Source organism: Mus musculus, chromosome 5 (assembly GCF_000001635.26).
Source record: "Mus musculus strain C57BL/6J chromosome 5, GRCm38.p6 C57BL/6J".
Lineage (NCBI taxonomy): Eukaryota > Metazoa > Chordata > Mammalia > Rodentia > Muridae > Mus > Mus musculus.
In genome coordinates, this window is record NC_000071.6 from 102202162 (window position 1) to 102208335 (window position 6174).

General features: G+C 40.8%; 1 protein-coding gene across 1 annotated transcript in view; it reads left to right on the top strand.

Moving 5' to 3' along the window:
• Positions 1 to 5036: 5036 nt before the first annotated feature.
• The window catches only part of Arhgap24 (Rho GTPase activating protein 24), a 697838-nt gene continuing 696700 nt past the window's right edge, over positions 5037 to 6174 (top strand). Inside the window, exon 1 of the mRNA XM_006534888.2 lies at positions 5037 to 5094. The gene's annotated coding sequence lies outside the window, so the exon portion shown is untranslated. The remainder of the gene's footprint in view (positions 5095 to 6174) is intronic.

Sequence of the window (6174 nt, forward strand, 5' to 3'; positions counted from 1 at the left end):
GGGATGTATTTGATTATGATGAGTTGTACCTACACACAGATTGGGTTTTCTCGTCCTCTTCAGCTCTGGCATTATTGGGACCCCTGCTGCCTCTGGTCACCTGTAGAGACTTTGTTCTGATGAACACAGTTGTAATCTGCTCGCAGCTCGTCCCATTTACCGTTTTCTTGTGTGGACCATCATGTAAAACCCACTGAGTATCTCTTTCCATTTTATGAGAGTGGACTTTATTTTGTCCTCCAAATAAACCAACCAGTAAAGCTGTTTTGTTGAAACATTAAGCTCTTGCCATCGGTAGAGTAAATACACATATATCTACTGCTTTCCCCACTTTGGTCCTGCTTATTATTTATGAAAACTAAGGCATCTCTAGCCCACTTAATCTGCAAAGGTGAGCTGAGAATCCTTCAGGAGAGCTCTGAGTATTAGCACAGGTAGTGCAGGTGCAATTACCACCCCTGAAACTCAGCCCTTCTCACGTTCCCTCATCCTACTGCCTTACAAACAAACAAACAAACGAACAAACAAAACCTCAGTTTTTATTTTAAAATAATTATTTATAAAATTTGCTTACAGGGAGTTGGAGATATGGCTCAGTGGTTAAGAGCACTGGCTGCCCTTCCAGAGGTTCTTAGTTAAATTCCCAGCAACTACATGGTGGCTCACATCCATCTGTAATGGGATCTGATGCCATCTTCTGGTGTATCTGAGGACAGAGATGGTGTACTCACATTAAAAAAAATGCCTACAGGCTAAAAATGCAACATCGTGGTTACCCAAAGAGAAAATAGGATACTGAGTCAAACTGTGGAGCTTGCTTGTTAGACATGGGTCTTTAGTTCCTGGCCTGTTCTGTAATTTCACTCACTGTGCATGGAACATCGTGTTTATCCAAAGAGAAAATAGGATACTGTGTCAAACTGTGGAATTTCTTGTCAAACAAGTTAATAAAATAATAGGAAATAGAGAATTTTCTCATTCATTCATTCATTCATTCATTCATTCATTCATTCATGCGTTCATTCATCAGTTTATTAAAAATTCAATGTGACCAGACTATGCAACTTGAGTTCTGAGAAGTCAGATTTTCAAACCATATTTTCAAGCAGATAAATTTTGTTGTTTTCTGGGCCACTGTTTTATCATTGGTTTCACTTTATTATAGTGCACACCTGCGGCTTTATGCTTGGACCTAAATGCTTTTCTTTGAACACAAATGTGTCCCAAGCCTATTTTTCTCTTTAGTGTGGGTATGAAAGCTCATTGTATTTGTTATTGTACAGCCTTTACCTACCATAAGAGGAGCGGGCACATTCTGTTCTTGATTCTAACTTTATTACATCTTTCTAGCAAAGCAACTAAGACCATCTCTTAAAACTTTCTTCCTAAAATTCTTTGAATCAAATAAGGAGTTGTATAGAATCCTTAATAAATCTAAGCAGCACTAATTCATAAAAGTTCATCTTTATGCTGATCTGCAGGAAATTTGCGTAATAGGGTGGGCTAATGTCCAGGAATCCTTAGGTGATGTAATAGTGACAGGAAAGGCAGATCAGCAGCAAGAAGCAATCCTGGGATGAAGTCTCTTGGGACCTTGCCTCTCGGAGCACTCACTGTAAGCCAGGCAACAAAATGGCAGGCCACCTCCAGGAAAGTCTCCTGTTAGCCATTGTCTTTCCCAGACGGCTCCTGACAGTTGTTTCATAAGACAACAGAAACAAGTTAATCAGAATTAGGCGCCATCTCTTTGGATGCTTCAAATTGGAATGATCCAGTATATTTGAAATGAAAGTTTTGGTTCAATATACCCAAGTTAGTAAAACTGTTAACATCCTGAGACATATTGGTCATGCCTAAGAAATTTCCTTTAAAACAGAAGAGGGCTATATGACAAGGAAATGATGAGAAAATGCCATCCCTGGTGCTGAAGGTGCTGTACTTCAGTACGACACGTTGTTCATACCCTCTCCTCTGCTTTTGATGGACCAATCACCTTTTATTTGTTTGTTCTTTGCATTTGCTAATACACCATATATGCTGATATTGAGCTGTCTTATAACCCATAGTTTAAAAAAAAAATCTAAGTGTGTGTGTGTGCACATGTGACAACAGTGTTTCAGGAAATCTCATTTCTGTTCAAGTTGCATTCATTTTCTATCTTTAATTTATAACCTTATTCCATCCCTTCCCCACTTGTGATGAAGAAGAACGTACTGTCTCTGTTATCTTTTCCCTAATTTAATTGCTATTATTTCCTTTTAACTTTGTCACAGTCATCTAACATTTCTCCTGTTCGGCTTCCCAAATGTTGTGTTTGATCCCTGGCAGACAAAATCCTTTCTGATGTTTAGGCAAAAATTGAAGGGACACAGAAAAGAGCAAGTTAAAAAAAATATTTATTTGGGATCTGCTAGATTCTAATGTGTCATCCATGCTGTTTACAGATGTGACTGTGGCACGGACTGCTCACTGCACCTGACCCCGTGTCCTCTGCTCACTGCACCTGACCCTGCGTCCTCTGCTCACTGAGCACACAGTTCCAGTGCCTTTCCATCCTATGATGTCGTCTTTGGTCGTATGACAGGATTCTGTGTGGTTTTGGTGAGCAGAAGCAACATGGGCACAGCTAACCATGTTCTTTTTCACAGTCATTTCCCCCCTACTTTTCTGTTAGAGAGTTACACTTTTTGAGCTCATTGATATGAGATTTAGTCAAATGGTTTCCTGGGCCAACAAAAGAAGCCAGACTCTGCAATAGAAGCTTTTCTAGTTATGGTGTAACTTTGACCAAACTTTTAATCTTTGCCTTGAAATGCAAATAAGGAGCTTGTTCTTCAGCTGGGTTCGGCGTAAAGGCATTCCATGCAAATTGAGGCTGACTCACTGCAAAGTGCAAATTTAAAAATTTAGATTCTCAGTGACATTTGTCCTCACAGCATAAGAGAGCTGACAAGTACAGAGGGACACGCTACTGATATTGTAAAGGGGCAAAGGGATGGACCATGGATGTAACCAAGAGCAAAGGCCTTGTGATTTGTGGTGAGAGAGGTCAGGTCTGACTCAGGTTTGAACTCTATTTATTCTGAGTATGTGGAATATTTAGCTATCGGAATCTCATGCTTTGATATGCAACACGGACTAAACCTGCAGTGAATTTGTTAAGCGTTCTTTGAGGAAGAACATTTAACTGCACTGAGATAATCTTTCTGCTGTAACCAAGGATCAAACGCAAGACTGTATAGAATTGGAAGTTAGAGAGGTCGTTCTCTTTCCTGAATGCGGTGCTCTTGATTACCAGGTTTGTCCTCTGACAACTGATGCAGGGGACGCTGCTTTCCACGTCCGGGCTCTGCTTTCTGCAGAACAGGCCTTCCCCGCACGGGCTGTCCAGACACTCAGAGGGCAAAGGAACACAGAACCAGAAAGGTTTGCTGTGGGCTGGGCATGGAGGCAACATGCATTGCTCAGGTCCCATGGACCAGTTATGTGGTGGAGCCAAGGCCAGCGTGGGCTGGAGAGGCATCCTAACCATGCCCTTAAGAAGCCAAACAAAAGGCTGTATGCTGTCCATAAAACAAAGGGGTTTATACAGTGACACACGTAAGGGGCACAGAATACTAGTTAGTTTAGTAAATATTCTTTTCTGTTTGCTCTCCTCTTGGTTCTTTGAGAACCTTACATAAACATCAAAAAGCATTTATCTTCTGGGGATCTTGTATGACTTTAAGAATGGACCATGGGAAATTCTTTTAGTTCAAGGGTCATCCTTATTTTTTCTTTTTCTTTTTGGATAATTCTTGATATTCATACAGCAACTGGTTTAGTACCAAGGGCTTGGTTCATTGATAACCACGAGAACTGAGGTGACGTTGACAGCCTTGGATACGTGTGTCGAAAGCCGAGCTGAATAAATATATCTGTCTCTATTTAAATAGAATACAGCATGCAAGCCAAAGCCGTGCCTTCCGGTAAGGCGCCTGGTAAAACTCAAGGAGAGAAACTGGTTTCTTTGACTCTTTTTGTTGTTGTTGTTGTTATCCACTGTCATTTGATTTTTATCAACAACGAGAAGTGGTTGTATTTCTAAGCTAAACTTAGAGCTAGGATTCTGGCCATACTAAAACCAAAGTGTTAATCATGACTGTTCTCATGGTTCACACTGGATTTTACACCCTGGCCAGACTAGAATTTGGAAATAACCGGCTGTATTTTCTGCTTGTCAACATCAGGATCATGAGAGTTTGTAATTGAAAAGACACAGTCTTAGTTTTTTCCTCCCTTTCGTCTTAGTTAGATGTGGGCAGCTTATGTTATATATAGATAGACCTCAGTTGCTGGCTCATAAAACACGGGATTAAGCCTGGGGTTATAATATACTCACTCACAAGGAGGGTTGTGTTTGGTTGTTTGAGGCAGGGTCTCTTGTAGCCCAGGCTGGTCTTGAATGTACTATGTAGCTGAGGGTGATAAAGAACTTCTGGCCCTCCTGTCTCCACATCTCAAACGTTTGGGGTATAGATGTGTGTCACAAGGCTCAGTCTGGCTAAATTCGAGGAGGCTAACCTACTTTGTCTAAGTTAGGAAGTGCTCTGCCAACTGATCTTCATTCCCACGCTCATGAGTTTAGTATGTAAAACTATGAATGTTTTCTAGTAAATGGTAACTTTCCTGTTAATATTATTAGTTATGATAATCGCATAATAATAATAATAATAATAATAATAATAATAATAATAATAATAGAAATGTTATGTGGGAACCTTATATTTTCATCCGAGGCACCTTCCAGATGTGACATGGGAATGATGTTTAAACATCTTTTCGTTTACAAACCCCAGTGAGACGTTGAATGAGCATAGAACCAGTGCCGGTCATCTCCAGTATCAGCTTTTGTTCTCGCCAGAGTGTTTTGACATTGCGTAATTTGATAGTAAACAAATCTTATCACGTGCTCGGTGCGCACGGCTTGATCATTTCCGAGCAGCCACTAGGGGGTGCTATTTTGTAAGGAAAATAGAGTGCTTCTTTACAGTAGTAGCGTTCAGTCTGCAGCCGCCACGTCTGATGTTAAGGGCTAGAGCTGAGATCTGTGCTGTGAGTACCCACATACAATTTATTCATTCGTTGTATATGTCGAAAGTAAACAGTAATAGTTTAGGCAACCCACAAAAGTCCAACTAAAAATCCCCGTCTTGAAGAAAAGGTTTGTGTCAATGCTGTTAGGGTAAGGCTGTGAGCTTTATTTTTACCAAATAGAATTGTGAGGCTCTATGACTTTCTGATGAGACAAACGCCGGCTTGCATGCGCATGTTGTGTTTTTGCTAGGTAGCTGCTGTGTTAAGTTTGATGTAATGGTTTTATTTTGTCTTTGGTAGTTTTCCTTCTAAATGTTGGTGACTATAGAGATCATGTATGATTTTTGTCCTCTGAAAACAGTATTCCAGTGAGCCAGAGGTCGCAGATGTATTCAGGTGGGTGAGGTGCACACGGACTAATCCTGAAACCCACCAGTTCCGTGACTCTGGATGTAAAGTGGATATTATGCCAGTGAGAGGTTGTATTCAATGTCAGCATCAATTATGAATAAGAGCTTCTAGTGTGAACTCCCATTCAGAGGCAAGTGCATCGTGCTGGAGCCAATTACCTGAGGACGGAACATAGTAGGCATGGATTTTGTCAAGAGATTTTTGCAGATTAACTAACCCTTTCTCATCTGACCATGGTAATAGAGGGAGATTGTCAGCAGCGCAACAATGAGGGGGGAGGGGAAGATGGGGAACAATTCATGCTCTCTGATGGGATGCGAGTGTCCTGTGCTCACCTGGGACTGGCTTCTGAGCCCCAGAGAGGAGTTAGAGTCTTAGGGGAATTTTTCCTACTGCTTATTACTTCCGAACTCTCAGAGGTGGGAGAATGTGTTTTTGATGTTTTTGATTTTTTTTTTTTTTTTTTTGGAGTGACAAGAACAACTAAAAAGTTACAGACAAAATTATATGTGTCTGGCTCCTTAAGTCCCTTGAATTTTGTAGAGTCAATTAGTCATCAACCAGGGTAGACATATGATTAAGCTAGAATATGGCTCTGAAACTTGCTTATAGTGTGTGTGTTTGTGTATACATGTTTTCTGTGGGCACCTGTGTGCACGCGCAAACTCGTGTGTGTGTGTGTGTGTG